This window comes from Rattus norvegicus, chromosome 13, assembly GCF_036323735.1.
Source record: "Rattus norvegicus strain BN/NHsdMcwi chromosome 13, GRCr8, whole genome shotgun sequence".
NCBI classification, from domain to species: Eukaryota; Metazoa; Chordata; class Mammalia; order Rodentia; family Muridae; genus Rattus; species Rattus norvegicus.
The window spans coordinates 94,064,984-94,082,093 of record NC_086031.1 but is presented as its reverse complement, the minus strand read 5'-3'; the positions used below and the strand labels follow the sequence as shown (position 1 = coordinate 94,082,093).

Below are 17,110 nucleotides of genomic sequence, written 5' to 3'. Positions count from 1 at the left end.
AGGCTGGACTTGGATTCACAATCCTATAGCCTCTGCTTCCAGAGTGCTGGGATTACAGGGCTGCAGTACACGCGATGCCTGGCTTGAGTCTTTGTGTATCGACTTCTAGAACTGTGTTAACTACAAGCCAGTATCCTTGAGACAATGAGGCTCTGATAAGTCCTGGAGCCAGAGTTCCAAGGGCAATGCATCAGGGCTTCATGCCTGGGAAGGTAGGTGGCGCTCTACGGGGTCCAGCTCAGCCTAGTGAGAATGAGGTGTAGATTAAAACATAGCTAGGTCTTCCAGGCTTCGGTGGATATTTTCAATCCAATGGCTGCACAGATGGCTCTGGTTAAACTAAATGGGTCACAGAATGAAACCAAAGGCATGCATTTGGGGAAGGAATAGGAGGGAGGAGGAGGGTTCGTAAGGGTGAGACAGAGACGCAGGGATATGGGGAGAAAGTGACCAACACACTATATACATGTATAGAGCTGTTAAAATCCTAACTTAGGCTTTTTAATTTTTAAAAATAACCAGGTTTGGTGGCAGAGGTAGGCAGGATCTCTGTGAGTTCCCAATAGCCAGGCGTATCCAAGTGAGTTCCAGAATAACCAGGGCTATGCGGGGAGAACCTGTCTCAACACAAAACAAAACAAAACAAAGAAATAATTGGGAGGCTGGGAAGAAAAATTACTGTGAGTTTGAGGCCAGTCAGGATTACATACTGAGAATTGAGCAGTCAGGAATAGAGAAGGAAGGAAGGAAGGAAGGAAGGAAGGAAGGAAGGAAGGAAGGAAGGAAGGACAGACAGGTGGATGGACCAAAGGACGGATGAATTGTGACAGGTGCTTTGCTACCCCTCTGAGCCCTCCCTTCCCTCACAGCACCAGTCTTCTAGACATGTGCAAATATTCATCAACTACTTGTGCCTAGAGTGTCTCGGCAATGAGCTTAGTGCCGACACATCTGCTAACCACGGCAATTATGCCGCAGTGTAAGTTATGTTTTTAGAATAAAAATTAAGGGCTAGAGCTATAGCTCAGTGAGAAAATGCTTGCCTAGGATGCATAGGTCCTAGATTTGGTCAATGGCACCACAAAATAAAATAAACGAATGTATAGATCATACATACAATGATGGAACATAATCTCACATTTATGCAGAACAATCAGTCAAACAGTGAAGGAAGCATTCCGTGTTGCGATACGTTGCATCCATGCATTTATTCATCCATCTGTCCATCTATCCATCCGTCCATCCATCCATCTGTCTGTCTGTCCATCCATCTATCCATCCGTCCATCCATCCATTTCTCGGGGCAGAATCAAGGGCCTCAGCTCAAGAATGCTAGTCAAGCGTTCTACCACAGTGCTGTGTTCCCAGTCTCCCCAGGCCCAGTCCCCCATCCTCACCCCTCTGTGTGTGTAAGGGTTTTGTTTTATCAACCAGGTTGTTCAATATAGAGCTCCACATAGCCCAGGTCAGTTTGATATATTCCTACCTCAGCTTCCTGAGGGCCTTGACCCCAGGTATGAGCCACAGTGTCTCGCCCCGTATCCCTACCAGCTCTAATTAGTCACTCACTAACAAACAGATGGTAGCAACTGGGGGAGTCTGCAAACTTCCTTTCCCCACTGTATTCGCCCTCTAATCTTCAGAGCCTGTTTCCACCACATAGAGGGCCTGTCTGTACTTCACTCTCAGAAACCTTGTGCGTTTCAGACTGAATGGCTCTTCTTTCTCAAACCCTTCACCGTTGTAACTCTAAGAGACAGCCATTCCTTCCCCCATGCTTCTGTATCTCTCCCCACCATCCTTTTTGGGAGGCTGTTTTCCTCTGTCTGATCTGCTGGGGTGCCTCCTTCTTACCTTCATTTACTGAGTATTTGCTAAGTAGAGTTGGGGTGTGGCTAAATGGTGCCAGTGTCAGCAACAAATCCCAAACCACACAACACTTTAAAAACCTGAGTGGGGGAGAAGGGAGAGCATCTGTGCCTGCAGAGGCCAGAAGAGGAGACTGGAACTCCTAGGGCTTCTGTGGAATTAATTAAATGGAGTTAAGTCCATTCTAAGCTATCCAATAGGGTGCTGGGAACCAAATCAGGATCCATGGAAAAACAGCAAGCACCCTTTGTTAACCTTTGTGGCTAACAAAGACATCTCTCCAGCCATCAAAACAAGGGCAACTTTGACGGGTGGATAAGCGAGAGGCTGAAGCCAGTCACCATACCCTCGGGAGATGCAGTCAGGCGACTCAGGGATTCAAAGCAAGCGCTGGCCACTCAATGCATTCTAGGCCAGCCTGGGCCACAGGAGACCCTTTCTGAAAGGAGAGAGGGAGGGAGGAGCGCCATGGTATTAAAGATGGGGCTGTCGCCCGGTCCTCTTTTCCATCATTTCTCATTGCACTGTGCCTTGCCCAGGTTTCCTTAGAGACAGAGCATTCAGGAAGTGAGCAATTTGCCACTAATGAACCAGACTCGAAATACCATTGCCTCAAAAACACAAAAACAAAACCCCAAAGCCATTAACTACCAGGGCCCCCTGAGATCCAATGTAGCAGTGATTTGAAGCAAGCGTGAGCCTGAGGAGATAGAGACGGAAAATAAAAACAAGTGCTGGGGGCTGGTGTGACGGCTCGGTGGAGAAAGCCTCAAGTTGATTTTGATCCCAGAGCCACACATGGCGGAAGGAGAGAACGGACCCCCAAAAGCTAACCTCTGAATGCCACACACTGGCACGTGACCCCGCCCCCCACCCAACACACGCATTGTCCTTGTTAGGGTGACCATTGCTAAAACATCACGACCAAAAGCAACTTGGGGGAGAAAGGGCTTTTTTGACTTCTACGTCCATCATCCAAGGAAGTCAGGACAGGAACACAAGCAGGCAAGGATCCTGGAGGCAGGAGCTGATGCAGAAGCCATGGAGGGGTGCTGCTTACAGACTTGCTTCCCGCGGCTTGCTCAGGCTGTTTTCTAAAAGGACCCAGGACCAACAGCCCAGGGACGGCACCGCCCACTAAGGGCTGGGCCCTCATCCATCAGTCAGTAGTTTAGAAAACGCCTTACAGACCTGCCTACAGCCCAATTTCAAGTAGACGTTTGCTCAGTTGGGTCCCCTCCTCTCAGGGAACTAGCTTGTATCAAGCTGATATATAACTAGCCAACACACACATGCATACAAAACAAACTTTTAAAAATGTAAGCGTAATAGTAGTAAATGCGCTGACCGTCGGTGTGGGGCTCACAGTGGAGTACTTCCCTCGCATCCTGGCTTCCATCTTGACTACTTAAAGAGAAAGACAAAGACTGCACCAATAGGGGTTGGGGATTTAGCTCAGTGGTAGAGCACTTGCCTAGCAAGCGCAAGGCCCTGGGTTCGGTCCCCAGCTCCGAAAAAAAAAAAAAGACTGCACCAATATATGCACAACCTATGGTTTAGTTATTCTTTTTTTTTTTTCTTTTTTTCTTCTTCTTCTTTTTTTTTTTTTTCCTTTTTCTTTCTTTCGGAGCTGGGGACCGAACCCAGGGCCTTGCGCTTCCTAGGCAAGCGCTCTACCACTGAGCTAAATCCCCAACCCCTAGTTATTCTTTTACAAGAGGCAAAGTCTCACCCTGTTACCCTGGTGACACCTAAACTCTGGGGCTTAAGGGATCCCTTGGTCTCAGTGTCCTGAGTAACTGGGGCTACATGAATGCACTCCTACACCCAGAAAAGAGTTCGTACTTTCAGAACTAGGAGATTACAATGTGAAAGAAAGAGAGGGTTAGGACAAGGAACAATTTTAAGAATAAAATGGTCTTGGTACTATGTTGACAATAGGTCATTATCCATGTTTGGAAAAAGAAATTAAAACTTGTGACTTCTTTGCAATTCTATTCATGCAAACAATTTGCAAATACATAAATTCTACATTTTGGTGGCTAAAAAAAAATTACGTTGTCTTCTTTAAAAACTGAATTAGGGGCCGAGAAGATGGCTCAGCAGGTAAAGGTGTTTGTCACGAATCCTAACAACTTGAAATTGACCCCTGGAACCCACATGGCTAGAAGGAGAAAACTGACTTCCACAGTTTTTCTATGGCTTCAACACCCACCCACCCCTCCAACACCCTCCCCCCACACACACTAAATAAATAAATAAGTGTAAAAAATTCCTTTAAGGGGTTGGGGATTTAGCTCAGTGGTAGAGCGCTTGCCTAGGAAGCGCAAGGCCCTGGGTTCGGTCCCCAGCTCTGAAAAAAAGAACCAAAAAAAAAAAAAAAGAAAGAAAGAAAGAAAAAGAAAATTCCTTTAAGATTAAGGTCTGGGGATCGGCTCAGCTGGCAGGGTGCTTGCCTAACAGATGTGAGACCATCCTTGGGTTTGATGGCAAGCACCGTAGAAGCGGCGTGGTACACCTCTGTAACCTTAGCACTCGGGATGCACAGGCAGGGTGATCAGGAACCCGAGGTCCTCCTCGGCTGTGTAACCTGTTCTAGGCCACCCTCGGCTACATGAGGCCCTGTGCCCCAAACAAGGCATACTAGAGTAAACCGGGTGTGGTGGCACGTCTGTAGTTTTTTGTATGTGTTCTTTTTTTTTTTTTTTTTTTTTTTTTTCCGGAGCTGGGGACCGAACCCAGGGCCTTGCGCTCGCTAGGCAAGCGCTCTACCGCTGAGCTAAATCCCCAACCCCACGTCTGTAGTTTTTTAACCCAAGAGGTTGAGGTAGAAGGATGAGCCTAGGCTATCTAGTAAGTACCAAGCTAGACAGTACTACAGTGGGAGACCCTGTTCTCAACAACAACAAAACCAACCAGACAAATGCAAAAACAAAACAGAAAACCCAAAACAAAATTGTCGATTTTACTTAATATTGAAAGGTATCAGAATATACCACTCCAGAATATGACTTTGGTGTAAGGGTATTTGAAGTAAAGGCACAGGAGGGACGGCAAATGTAAAAGGGATATTCAGGGTAGAAATGTAATTAGTTAACCAGCATGTATGAGGCCTTGGGCTCCACCCTTTGAGAACAGACACACACTCCTCCACTTGACTTGAATCAGGAGAAAAGAAACATTTTACAAATCTCTTTTTGTACATCTTTAAACACTGTATTTACTTTTTACTTCTATGTGTGGGTGACTGAGTGAGTTTATAGGCACTCCATGCATGCAGGTGCCTGTGGAGGCCAGAAGAGGGCACTGAATCACCTCAGACTGGAGCTACAAGCAGTTGTGAGCCACCATGTAGGCGCAGAGAACCAAATCCAGGTCCTCTGCAATAGTAAGTGCTCTTAACCTCCAAGCTATCTCTCCAGCCCAGAAGAACCATCGTTGTCACCAGAAGTGGACAGTTAAGGAATAGAAAATCTATATAAATAGACTTCCTTCAGCCTCTCCCCATATTTAGTAATTTTCCCAGAACTGCGACCCAGTTCAATCCACCACAGAAAGCATTTACTTTACTTCTTTCAGCTTTGATCCTGCTAACCCCTACATGTCAAATGAATTCATAGATCCAACTGGAAATCCAGCTGGAATGGAATGACGAAGTTTTGGTGCCCCGGATAATGCCAGGTAATGCCCAGTTGGTTGTTAGCTATGCAAGCAAGAGGACCTGAAGACCCGAGCTCGACTCTTGGGCACTTACATAAAAGCCGTGTGCCTGTAACACCAGCACTGGGAATACAGAGCCAGGAGGATGCCTGGAATGTGCTGGCCAGCCAGTCTATCCCACTGACATTCCTCTGAGAGAAAGAAAGGGAGGGGGGTAGCGCTTGTGTGTGTGTGCATGATAACTTGGTATATATGTGACACATTTGTGTGTGTATGTTTCCGTGCAGTAGTGGGTCTCCAGATAAGTTCATCAGGCTTCCACCATGAATGAACAGAGCAACATTAGTAGAGAAACAAAAAACAAATGAACTAGAGACAGTTCAAGAGCAGACAGAAACCCGACAAACAAATCAAAACACTGTGGTAAATCACTTGACGGTTCATTTTTCCATCTACAGAGCAAGGTCTTTTGCCTAGAATATATCTAGAGATCTAGAATCTCTAAACACACACACACACACACACACACACACACACACACACACAGACACACACACATTTATGAGCCAGGGTCTCACTATGCAACTCTGGCTGTCCTAGAACTCCCTCTGAGAATCCACCTGCCATTGCCTCCCTAGTGCTCTGGAGTTGAAGATGTGCATCCCCTTGATAAGTTTAAGATTTATTTCAAACGATGCATTTGTGTGTAGGGGTATGGTCACATGAGCGAAAGGTCCCTCCGAGGCCGAGGCATCTGATTCCCCTGGAGGTGGGGTTACCGGAGGCTGTCAGTCACCTCACACAAGTGAGTAGAAATCTGGTCCTGTGCAAGAACAACAGACTCTAAGCCATCTTGTCACGTGCTTTTGTTTAGAATGGTGAAACTGATATTTGCTCATTCACGAGATGATTATTTCACTATGAGAAATGTTACATGGAAGAAGGGAAATGGGGCTCATTAATCACCCCGTGACTTGTTAATTGGCAAAACCCAGGGTGGGAACTGCTTGCTGTGGCCCATATCCTTACAAAAATGATGAAAATGTAGCTCTTAGAATGAAGACCATTATCCTTTTTTTTTTTTTTTTTCGGACAGAACAGCTCTATTTCTGATGTTGGTGATAAGGTAACAATCAATGTCTTCTCTATTACTTTGCGGAACAAACCCGGCTTAACTCACACCACCTCAATGAGGTTCTACGTTCTCCCAGATAAAATGGCTGCCAGTCACTCCGGGGACTCAGGACTGAAATAGAAACATAGTTTCTTGAATAAAGTACCTTGGTGGAAGATATGGCCATTTTCTAGGCCCTTCGGCTTTATACTGAAATACGGTTACACAGGCGAAAGGGAGGGAATTAGGTACCTGCTCACCTTTAATATGGCCACAATGGTTTCTTAGCTGAGAAAATGGCCTCAGAAAGGGACGTAATTCAGTTAAAATCATGACGTAGCTGGAAGCAGTGAAAAGCGTGAAAACCTAGTTTAGCTCCAAATAATCAGATTTACTTTCTTTGATCAGAACTATGTAGGATCTCAAACAAGCCAGGCAAGCACTCTACCATCAAGATATCCTCAGTCCCTTTGAAGTTTTCAAAACAATTCTATGGCTGGAGCAATAGCTCAGTGTGGTTAAGAGCACTGACTGCTCTTCCAGAGGTCCTGAGTTCAAATCCCAGCAACCACAAGGCAGTTCACAACCATCTGTAATGGGATCTGATGCCCTCTTCTGGTGTGTCTGAAGAGAGCAACAGTGTACTCACATAAAGTAAACAAATCTTTTAAAAAAAAAATCTATGAATTTACATAGGGTCTCAATGGATCTGTACTTCAGGCCTCCTGGGACCCAGGCTGGCCTCAAACCAATGGCAATCCTCCTGCCTAAGACTCCCAAGTGTTGGGATTACAGACATAAGCCATCATTTCTGGCTCCTTAGCCCTTTTTAACTCTCGCGGTTTTAAGATAGTTTCTCACTAAATTGCCCAAACTGGAATTGAACTCACTCTAGATAAGGTGCTACTCACTATCCTACTGCCTCAGCCTACTGAGTGACTGGAACTACAGACCTGTGTCAAGGGGCTCACATTCTTCCAAAAGGAGAAAGCTTTGCAACTGCGTTTACCCAAGTCTATTCTGTGGCCCACTAGTGATACAAGATATACCCCGAGTATAAACGGACCTCACAGTCAGGTGACCTTGATAAATGCCAAGCATGTTAAAGACAGTGAAGCATTACATAAAAGAAACGCTTGACTTATTTAGTCTGCTCTTCTACAGTCACTGTTACCAAGCCTAGGTTTTTCTCTGTACACTTGACATTTTTACTGTCTTTTGAAACTAATTAAAATAATCTGGTATGTACTTAATTACCTGAAAGAGGAAGAAAGGTTGGAGAGCTTTGCACTGACAATTAAGTTTACAGAGTAACTAAGGCTAAAAGGTAGCAGGAAAGCATTTTCAAAGGATGCAGTTTGTGCTCCTGGGGTAGCAGGAAGGTGGGGATAGTGGGTGGATGGAGAGAATCAGAGGGAAACAGGGATGAGATAACAGCATATTTCCAAAGCAAGTCTTTAGTGTGTGGGCTGAAGTGAGGGAAGGGTTTGCCACAGAAAAGAAAGCTTTATCTGAACACGGGGGTATTAAGGTTTAGATGGGATGCTAAGTGCAATGACGTACTCCTGTAGTAAGCAGACTGACGCAGGCCCATCCTAAGATGATTTAGCAAGAATGTCTCAAACCTAAACATAGTAAAAGCCATATACAGTAAACCTGTAGCTAACATCAAACTAAATAGAGAGAAACTTGAAGCCATCCCACTAAAATCAGGGACTAGACAAGGCTCTCTCCCTACTTATTCAATATAATACTCAAAGGCCTAGCCAGAGCAATCAGACAACAAAAGAAGGTGAAAGGGATACAAATGGGAAAGGAAGAAGTCAAAATATCACTATTTGCAGATGATATGATAGTATACTTAAGTGGTCCCCAAAATTCTAACAGAGAACTCCTAAATCTGATAAACAACTTCAGCAAAGTGGCTGGCTATAAAATTAATTCAAACAAATCAGTAGCCTTCCTCTATTCAAAGGATAATCAGGCTGAGAAAGAAATTAGGGAAACAACACCCTTCACAATAGTCATAAATGACATAAAACATCCTGATCTGACTCTAACCAAGCAGGTGCAGATCTGTACGACAAGAACTTCAAGTCTCTGAAGAAAGAAATAGAAGAAGATCTCAGAAGGTGGAAAGGTCTCCTATGCTCATGGATTGGCAGAGTTAATATAGTAAAAATGGCCATCTTGCTGAAAGCAATCTACAGATTCAATGCAATCCCCATCAACATTCCAAATCCATTCTTCATAGAGCTAAAAAGAGCAATTTGCAAATTCATTTGGAAAAGAAAAAACCCCAGGATAACAAAACCTATTCTCAACAACGAAGAACTTCTGGGGGAGTCACCATCCCTAACCTCAAGCTGTATTACAGAGCAATCAGGATAAAAACTGTATGGTATTGGTACAGAGATAGGCAGGTAGATCAATGGACTAGAATTGAAGACCCAGAAATGAGCCCACACACCTATGGCCACTTCATTTTTGACAAAGGAGCCAAAACCATCCAGTGGAAAAAAGTCAGCATTTTCAACAAATGGTGCTGGTTCAACTGGAAGTCAGCATGTAGAAGAATGCAAATCGATCCAATCTTATCGCCCTGTATGAAGCTTAAATTCGAGTGGATCAAGGACCTCCATATAAAATCAGATACATTGAAACTAATAGAAGACAAAGTGGGGGAAGAACCCGGAACACAAAGGCACAGGGGAAAATTTCCTGAACAGACTATCAATAGCTTATGCTCTAAGATCAAGAAAACAAATGGGACCTCATAAATTGCCAAGCTTCTGTAAGGCAAAGGACACTGTCAATAGGACAAAATGGCAACCAACAGATTGTGAAAAGATCTTTACCAATCCTATATCCAATAGAGGGCTAATGTCTAATATATACAAAGAACTCAAGAAGTTAGACTCCAGAGAACCAAAAATGGGGTACAGAGCTAAACAAAGAATTCTCAACTCAGGAATATCGAATGGCTAAGAAGCGCCTAAAGAAATGTTCAATATCCTTGGTCATCATCAGGGAAATGCAAATCAAAACAACCCTGAGATTCCACCTCAAACCAGTCAGAATGGATAAGATCAAAAACTCAGGTGACAGCAGATGCTGGCGAGGATGTGGAGAAAGAGGAACACTCCTCCATTGTCAGTCTGGTGGTTCCTCAGAAAATTGGACATGTTACTACCTGAGGACCTAGATATACCATTCCTGGGCATATACCAAAAAAATGCTCCAACATATAACAAAAACACGTGCTCCACTATGTTCTTAGCAGCCTTATTTATAATAGTCAGAAGCTGGAAAGAACCCAGATGTCCTTCAACAGAGGAATGGATACAGAAAATATGGTACATCTACACAATGGAGTATTACTCAGCTGTTAAAAACATGGAATGCATGAAATTCTTAGGCAAACAGATAAAACTAGAAAATAGCATTCTGAGTGAGGTAACCCAGTCACCAAAGAACACACATGGTATGCACTCACTGATAAGTGGATATTAGCCCCAAAGCCCAGAATACCCAAGATACAATTCACAGGCCACATGAAGTTCAACAAGAAGGAAGACCAAAGTGCTGATGCTTCAGTCCTTCTTAGAAGGGGGAACCCAAGGGAGGAAATAAAGAGACAAAGTCTGGAGCAGAGACTGAAGGAAAGGTCATCCAGAGACTGCTCTACCTAGGGATCCATCCCACATACAGACACCAAACCCAGACACTATTGTGGATGCCAAGAAGTGCATGCTGACAGGAGCCTGATATAGCTGTCTCCTGAGAGGCTCTGCCAAAGTCTGACAAATACAGAGGCAGATGCTCTCAGCCAACCATTGGACTGAGTGTGGAGTCCCCAATGGAGGAGTTAGAGAAAGGACTGAAGGAGCTGAAGGGATTTGCAACCCCTTAGGAAGAACAACAACATCAACCGACCAGACACCCCCCCCAGCCCCCCGAGCTCCCAGGGACTAAACCACCATCCAAAGAGTACACATGGAGGGACCCATGGCTCCAGCTGCATATGTAGCAGAGGATGGCCTTGTGGGATATCAATGGGAAGGAGAGGCCCTTGGTCCTGGGAAGGCTCGATGCCACAGTGTAGGGGAATGCCAGGGCAGGGAGGCAGGAGGGAGGGAGGGGAGTGAGTGGGTGGGTGCAGGAGCACCCTCAAAGAAACAGGGGGAGGGAGGATGTGATGGGGGTTTTCCAGGAGGGAAACCAGGAAAGGGGATAGCATTTGAAATGTAAATACATATGATATCCAATAAAAAAAAATCAACTGAGCTGGGGGAGTAGTTCAGTGTTTGTCTAGCATGTGCCAGGCCCTGAGTTCAATCTTCAGTATCGCAAAAATCTTCTAGTGGTGCACACCAATAATCCCAGCATGCAAGAACTTGGGACTGGGAGATCAGGAACCTCCCAGAAAAGACTAACATCTGAATGATCACATACTGGTCTGGGTATTCAGTATAATGGGATAGATTTTTAAATTTTACAATCTAAAGAGCTTTTAACTGTATATTTAAATTTTTTAATATTTTTGCCTGCATGTATGATGGTGTACCACATGGTGCCAGTGGAGGTCAGAAGAGGGTGCTGGATCCCTGGAACTCAAGTGACAGTTGGTTGTGAGGTCCCCTGTGGGTGCTAGAAATCCAATTCTAGGCTGGGCTGAGCTGGGCTGGGCTGTGATGGCATTAATCCCATTAATTAATCCCTTAATCCCATTTCCAGGAAAGCCAGGGGTACACAGAGAAACCCTGTCTTGAGAAGCAAAAAGAAACAAACAAAAAGTTCAATTCTGGTCCTCTTGAAGAGCAGTCAGGGCTTTGAACTGCTGAACCGTCGCTCCAGCTACTCCTGAACCCGGGATTTTTAAACCTCAGCGTAAAGAATCTGTGTCAGTGCTCTGTGCTCTGCAGATGATTAACGAACTAACGTCCTAAAGGTCACCTGGTTTCCCTGTTACTAAACTCAGTAGCAGCATTCCTGGGCTGAAAACCCATCTTCTTACTACCAAGAAGTCTGACACCCAAAGACATTTGTTCCAAAGGATGGGAATGAAGACCAGAGAGGAAGGCAGGCAGGGGTGGAAACTAACATGCAGGTAGGACGAAGGCAAGTTTTCCGTTTGAAACCAGAAAATTAGTTCATAAGAAAGAGGGATGGGGAGTGTAGTTCCATTGGTAGAGACCTTGCTTAGCATTCATGAGGCCCTGCATTTGATCCTCAGAACCACCTAAAACTGGGGAAGGGCTGCAAACCTGTAATCTCAGCACTGTCATCATCCTCCGCTACACACTGACTGAGTTCAAGGCCAACGGTATACATGAGGCAGTCTTCACACAGCCCATTCACTACCCGCAAAACAGAACCAGACCCACACAGCAACTACTGTGAAATCGTCTTCCTCTTACAATTTACAATAATACCATGTGCAAACAAGTACCACGCCTTTACATCTCCTGTGAATAAAGAAAAAGCCCTAAAGATAAACACACCATATTTCTAAGCCTGCAGATAGCAGAGATAGGCTTTCCTGATTAAAGCAGCCCACTAATCGCTTCTCCTTCTCTCTTCCCCTTTCTCTCTGATTGATAGGGCTTCTCCATGTAGCCTTGGGACTGCTATGGAGAACAGGCTGATCTTGAACACTCAGAGATCCTTCTGATTCTGCCTGTGCTCTTTACCACCTTATAATCCTTTATTTACAACTCATTATTAAAGACACATTCTATTTTATTTGTTTGAAAATTCTTTGGTGCTGGGATTAGCTTCAAGGAGAGAAACTTCTGATGGTCTACAGAAGCAGGACCAAAGATGAGCCCCACATGATAGGAATCTAGGGATCTTGGTTGGATTTGTCTTCACTGCTAGTTAAAAGAATTAAAGGGTGGTCCACAATCAGGAGCCAGAGGCAAGAGGATCTCTGAGTTTGAGGCCATCCCCTTCTACTAGGAGAAGTTCCAAGATAGCTAGGGCTATCTTGAGAAACCATATCTAGAACAGAGAAACCATATCTAGAACAAACAGAAAGGAAAAAAAAATTTAAAGAAAAAAAAAAGCACAGCAGGCAGTAGCAGAATTAACAGCTAAGAAAGGCGTTTATTGGAGGGGGTCTAGGGAACATGCCTGCAGTAGACACACAGAGAGAAAGACCTTCTGCAAAGCGGAGAGGGGAGTCGGGAAGCTGAAAAACCCAGACTTCTTGAGGCCAGGGGGTTGTAAAACCTCTCTAGAATCTTCCTGGCCTACTTTAGGGTTAGTCAGTTTGAAGACAGAAAGGATGGTTGGTTGATTGGTCCACTACAGTTGTGTAACATGTTCTGATCAGGCTTTGAACTTATTGAACCAGTCCATCAGCAGGGGACATGCTGGTAGAAGGTAAAAGGTGACAGGTTTTTGTCTTAAGTCAGGAGGTTAAGGAAGAAGCTGGCCATCTAGGAAATTCGCCATGGCCCATCTTCCTATCTGTCTGTCTACTAAGGGAGTCTAACTCCTCGCCTCTCAATACTAACAAATCGAAAAGAAAACATAGGTTTGGCATAATGGAATCTACAGCTTCGTGCATGCCAAGCACATGTTCTGCCAGCAGAATACATACTTAGCCTCAGATATACGGCAAAAGATTAGGTTAGGCGACCTGAGCACGATGCTTTTGGGGAAAAAAAATGAAAGTAAGAGTTTCTCAGTAAGTCTGGGGTGCGCTCTTTTGCATGAAGAATTGGAGCACAGAACGGAAAATATGGAGGCAAGTGTAGCAGTCATAGAGGAGAGAATATCGCTTGGATGCCAGCGGGAACCGCCACCAGATTAGGCCGGACCGTAGCTCTGAGAAGCCGGCCACTCCCTACGCCACGCCCAGCGCGCAAAGCCCTTTGGGATTTGTAGTCTTTCGCCTCTCTACTCCTAGGAAGCGTAGAGACCCTGCTGTAAGTAAATTAATTTCTCTTTCCAGTGTGGTCTCCCTTTTCTCCCTTTCCGAAAGGCCTAGTAGGGAAAGTTTGAAATTTCCCGCGGAGTCGGCGCCGGAGGCCGGAACCCTCGCGAGAAGTCCGAGCCCCGCAGCGCGATCTGCGCTCCGCTCCCCGCCCTGGCCGCGATCCTTCCCTCGGCGGAGAGGTTGTGTGTGTGGGGTTCGGGCAGTGCGCCCGGGGTACTGCGCAGAGCGCGGCCCGAGTGGTGCCAGCCCAGTAAATCGAGTCGCCAGCGGGGAGGACGCGGCGCGGGCGGCGGGACGAGTTCGAAGCCGGGATTGGGCGAAGGCGCTGCCAGGGCCTGAGGGGCCGGCGAGAGGCTGAGCGAGACGCGGCTTTCGCAGGCGGGGGCGCGCGCCCGGCTGTGTCTCCCGGGAGATGCTGTGACGGTCTGCACGGAAGCAGCTACGCCGCGGCCCTCGGCGGCCTGGCCCGCGGGCTCAGGTAGGGTGGGGAGCCACAGGCCCGCGCGCCGAAGGCGGGGCGGCGAGGCCCGGGCCTAGGCCGGCCGCACCGCCTCGCGGGGAAGCGGCGTCCGCGAGCCGCGACCGGTGCGGCTCGTTCCAGCGCTCGGGCGTTAGTTACATAACCTTGGCGGTAGGTGCCGGCACATGGCCGCAGAGTGGAGTCTCCGGGCTAGTCTCCCGCGCCCGTGGGCGGGATCTTCGCCATCCGGGACGAGCCTAACTCGAGACCCCGAGCCGTCACGGTGTAGTGGGGCGATGGAAACCTTTGTGGGGCGTTCCCCGCGGACAACTGCAGGCGCTCCAAGTTTTTCCTGCGTTGGCGTGTGCTCCACATGGTCCTGTGCTGGGCTCGGGTGAGTCCTGGGCAGGGAAAAAAGTTTTACTTGCGATGCGGGCCACAGGACTGAATGGATCTGGTACAGGACAGCTAAGATAACTATGTCAAGAGCTCATCTGCGAGCTGTAGGGCCGATCACTTTTGCCTTTGGTTGACTTTTGGAGAGTCGGTTATATCTGCTTTTTGAATTGATAGGTACACACGGTCCGTTTGAGACAGGTGGTTTTTGTTGACTTTGTGGAACCTTTCTCTTTGGTACAGTGAAGGATCGCATTCAGGTCCTCACACATGCCAGGCAAGCGCTCCGCCAATGAGTTGTGTCCCCAGCATGGGATCGTTTGATTTTCGGTTCCTAAAGCAAACGGCAACCATTCTAGAGGTGTGTTGTTATAGGAAAATGAGCGTTGTTATTTTTGTTTATTTTTGATGTCAGTGATCGAAGCTACCACCTCGTGCGGATTTAGCTCGCGCTCCACTGAGCTCTAACCAAATCGCTGGGTTTTGGTGCTTTTTTTTTTTCTTAATAGACAGTTGAAGACATTTTTTAAAGAGCGTGGGTTCTTTAGAAGAAAATATAATTTGGTTCTTGATATACTAAAGAATCCGTGGGCTTCAAGAACTGTCTTTAACTGTCAGCCTCCCGTAAGACAGTTGTTGGGGGTGAGTTTACTTATTTCAGACAGTGATGTCTAGAGCTATGGGAAGACTATATTCTGTGATTTAGTTTATAGTTTTATGGTTCTGGGGATTGAATCTATGGCCTCTCGTATTAGACGCGGGAACTACTTCTGAGCTACTCTCTTTACTCTTGAGAGACAATTACCACTTTGTAGCCAGGCGGTCCTTGAATTTTTCTCTGTCCTTGCCTCAGCCCAGGGAATAGCTGGGATTACAGGCGGGAACCACGCAGTAATTTAGTAGTAAAATGTTACCGCTTTCTAAGGCAACCTAATTATTTTGTAGACATTTGAAGTTGGAACATAGATCTCCTCTAAGCAAATAAAACATAGCCTTTTTAGATCCTAACTTTATAAATCCAAGAATGAAGTATCCCTTCTCTAGGTTAGCTTGAAAGGTCTCTGTAGCGAGTCTATTCTATCCAACCTTATCTCAGATTTTCTTTTTCAGCCACACAGAGTAAGAGAAGCCCTGGGCTCATTTTCTTGTAAAGATTTTTAATGTTTTGAGGCTCATTTTTTGAGGCATGCCAGTCTTAACTTTTTAAATTCTCTTATTTCAAATCCTGCCTCTAACTACCACGTATTTTTTTTTTCAAGGCAGCCTACACAGTACTGGAACTCACGCTGTAGACCAGGCTTGAATAGTTCTGCCTGCTTCTGCCTAGGGCTGGGCACCACCACAGCCCTGCTCATACTTTATTCTTAGGATTTCACAGTGTATGTATCTCTATTGTAGCATTTATTCCTGTGTCTGATACTGTGATTATGAATGCCTTCTTCTAGAACGTAATCTGGAGGTCAGAATGTAGATCTTCCCTGTCCTTTGTGGCCCAGCTTTCCCAGCACAGTGTTTTAAAAGCACCGGGAACAGTGGTGCGTGCCTATAATCGTAGTAGGTGGCAAATAGTGAGAGAACAGGAGTTCAGAAATCCTGTCTGAAAACCAAAACTCCACAAAAAGTAACGCAGTGGGTGGTTGTTTGGATTAAAAACTCTGCCCACTTGGTTTTAGACCAGATACTTATTTAATATCTAGGTTTAGAATTTTGTTTTTAGTCAGTAGAATTCAGTTACTTTGGGAATGTGTATTTCACTTCAAAAGCTGGTGTATGGGATTTTGTTTTAAGTTTCTTAGCCTTATACATTTTGCTCTTCATATCAAATAGTGATAACTTAAAATAACAAGGGAAGCGGAATATTGAGGGATTTTAAAGCTATATCTTAAAATTTATTGTGGCAGTATGTAATGGTATAAACCTTTAGTCCTAGCACTCAAAAATCAGAGGTAGGGGGATGTCTGAGAGTTTGAGGTCAGTTTGTTCTACATAGAAAAGCTTGTCTTTTTCTAATTGCAAATTATTAGTTCAGGTTGGATTTCACTCTAGCCTGCCTAGTCTTTTCCCCTGTTTTTCTATTCCCAGTCTTTTCCTGTTTTTGTAATTGATGAATCTTGACTGAATCTTCTAGTGTATATTACCCCTGGACCTTAAACTTAGTTTTGCCACCTTTCAGGTGGACACTGAGGTGGTTCCTGAAAGCCACAGATTTAATGGCCTTGTGTAGTAACAATTCTGACAGTATAGGCTTGCATTAGGCTCTGATGTAGAGCTGGGCTTTATTTTTAGCTAGGGTCTTGCTGCACATCACTGGCTGGTCTAGATCTTACTATGTGGACCAAATTGGCATGGAAGTTATGGGGAAGTTACGGCTAGCTTCCTCATTTTGTCTCCATGTCTAGCTTGAGGAGTCTGCCTCTTTGGAACTCAGAGTATATTAAACAAGATGGGGTCACAAGGACTAGATTTGAGAGTTAATATTTAAGACCAGAACCAGCTTGTCTCACAGAATTCTTATTGTCCTTCTTCTCCTCCCCTGTCCTCTCCACTTTTTATCTTGATCTTTCAGAAAGATGCTTTTATATTTAACCAGAATTTTTGGTCTTATTGTATGTGTATGGGTGGTTGTGTGTGTGTATGTATGTGAACCACATGCAGACGGTGTGCC

At 45.4% G+C, this 17,110-nt stretch overlaps 1 protein-coding gene across 1 annotated transcript in view; it reads left to right on the top strand.

Moving 5' to 3' along the window:
- The first annotated feature begins 13,745 nt into the window (after positions 1-13,745).
- Positions 13,746-17,110, top strand: part of Ahctf1 (AT hook containing transcription factor 1) — a 54,455-nt gene continuing 51,090 nt past the window's right edge. Inside the window, exon 1 of the mRNA NM_001271270.1 lies at positions 13,746-14,067. The gene's annotated coding sequence lies outside the window, so the exon portion shown is untranslated. The remainder of the gene's footprint in view (positions 14,068-17,110) is intronic.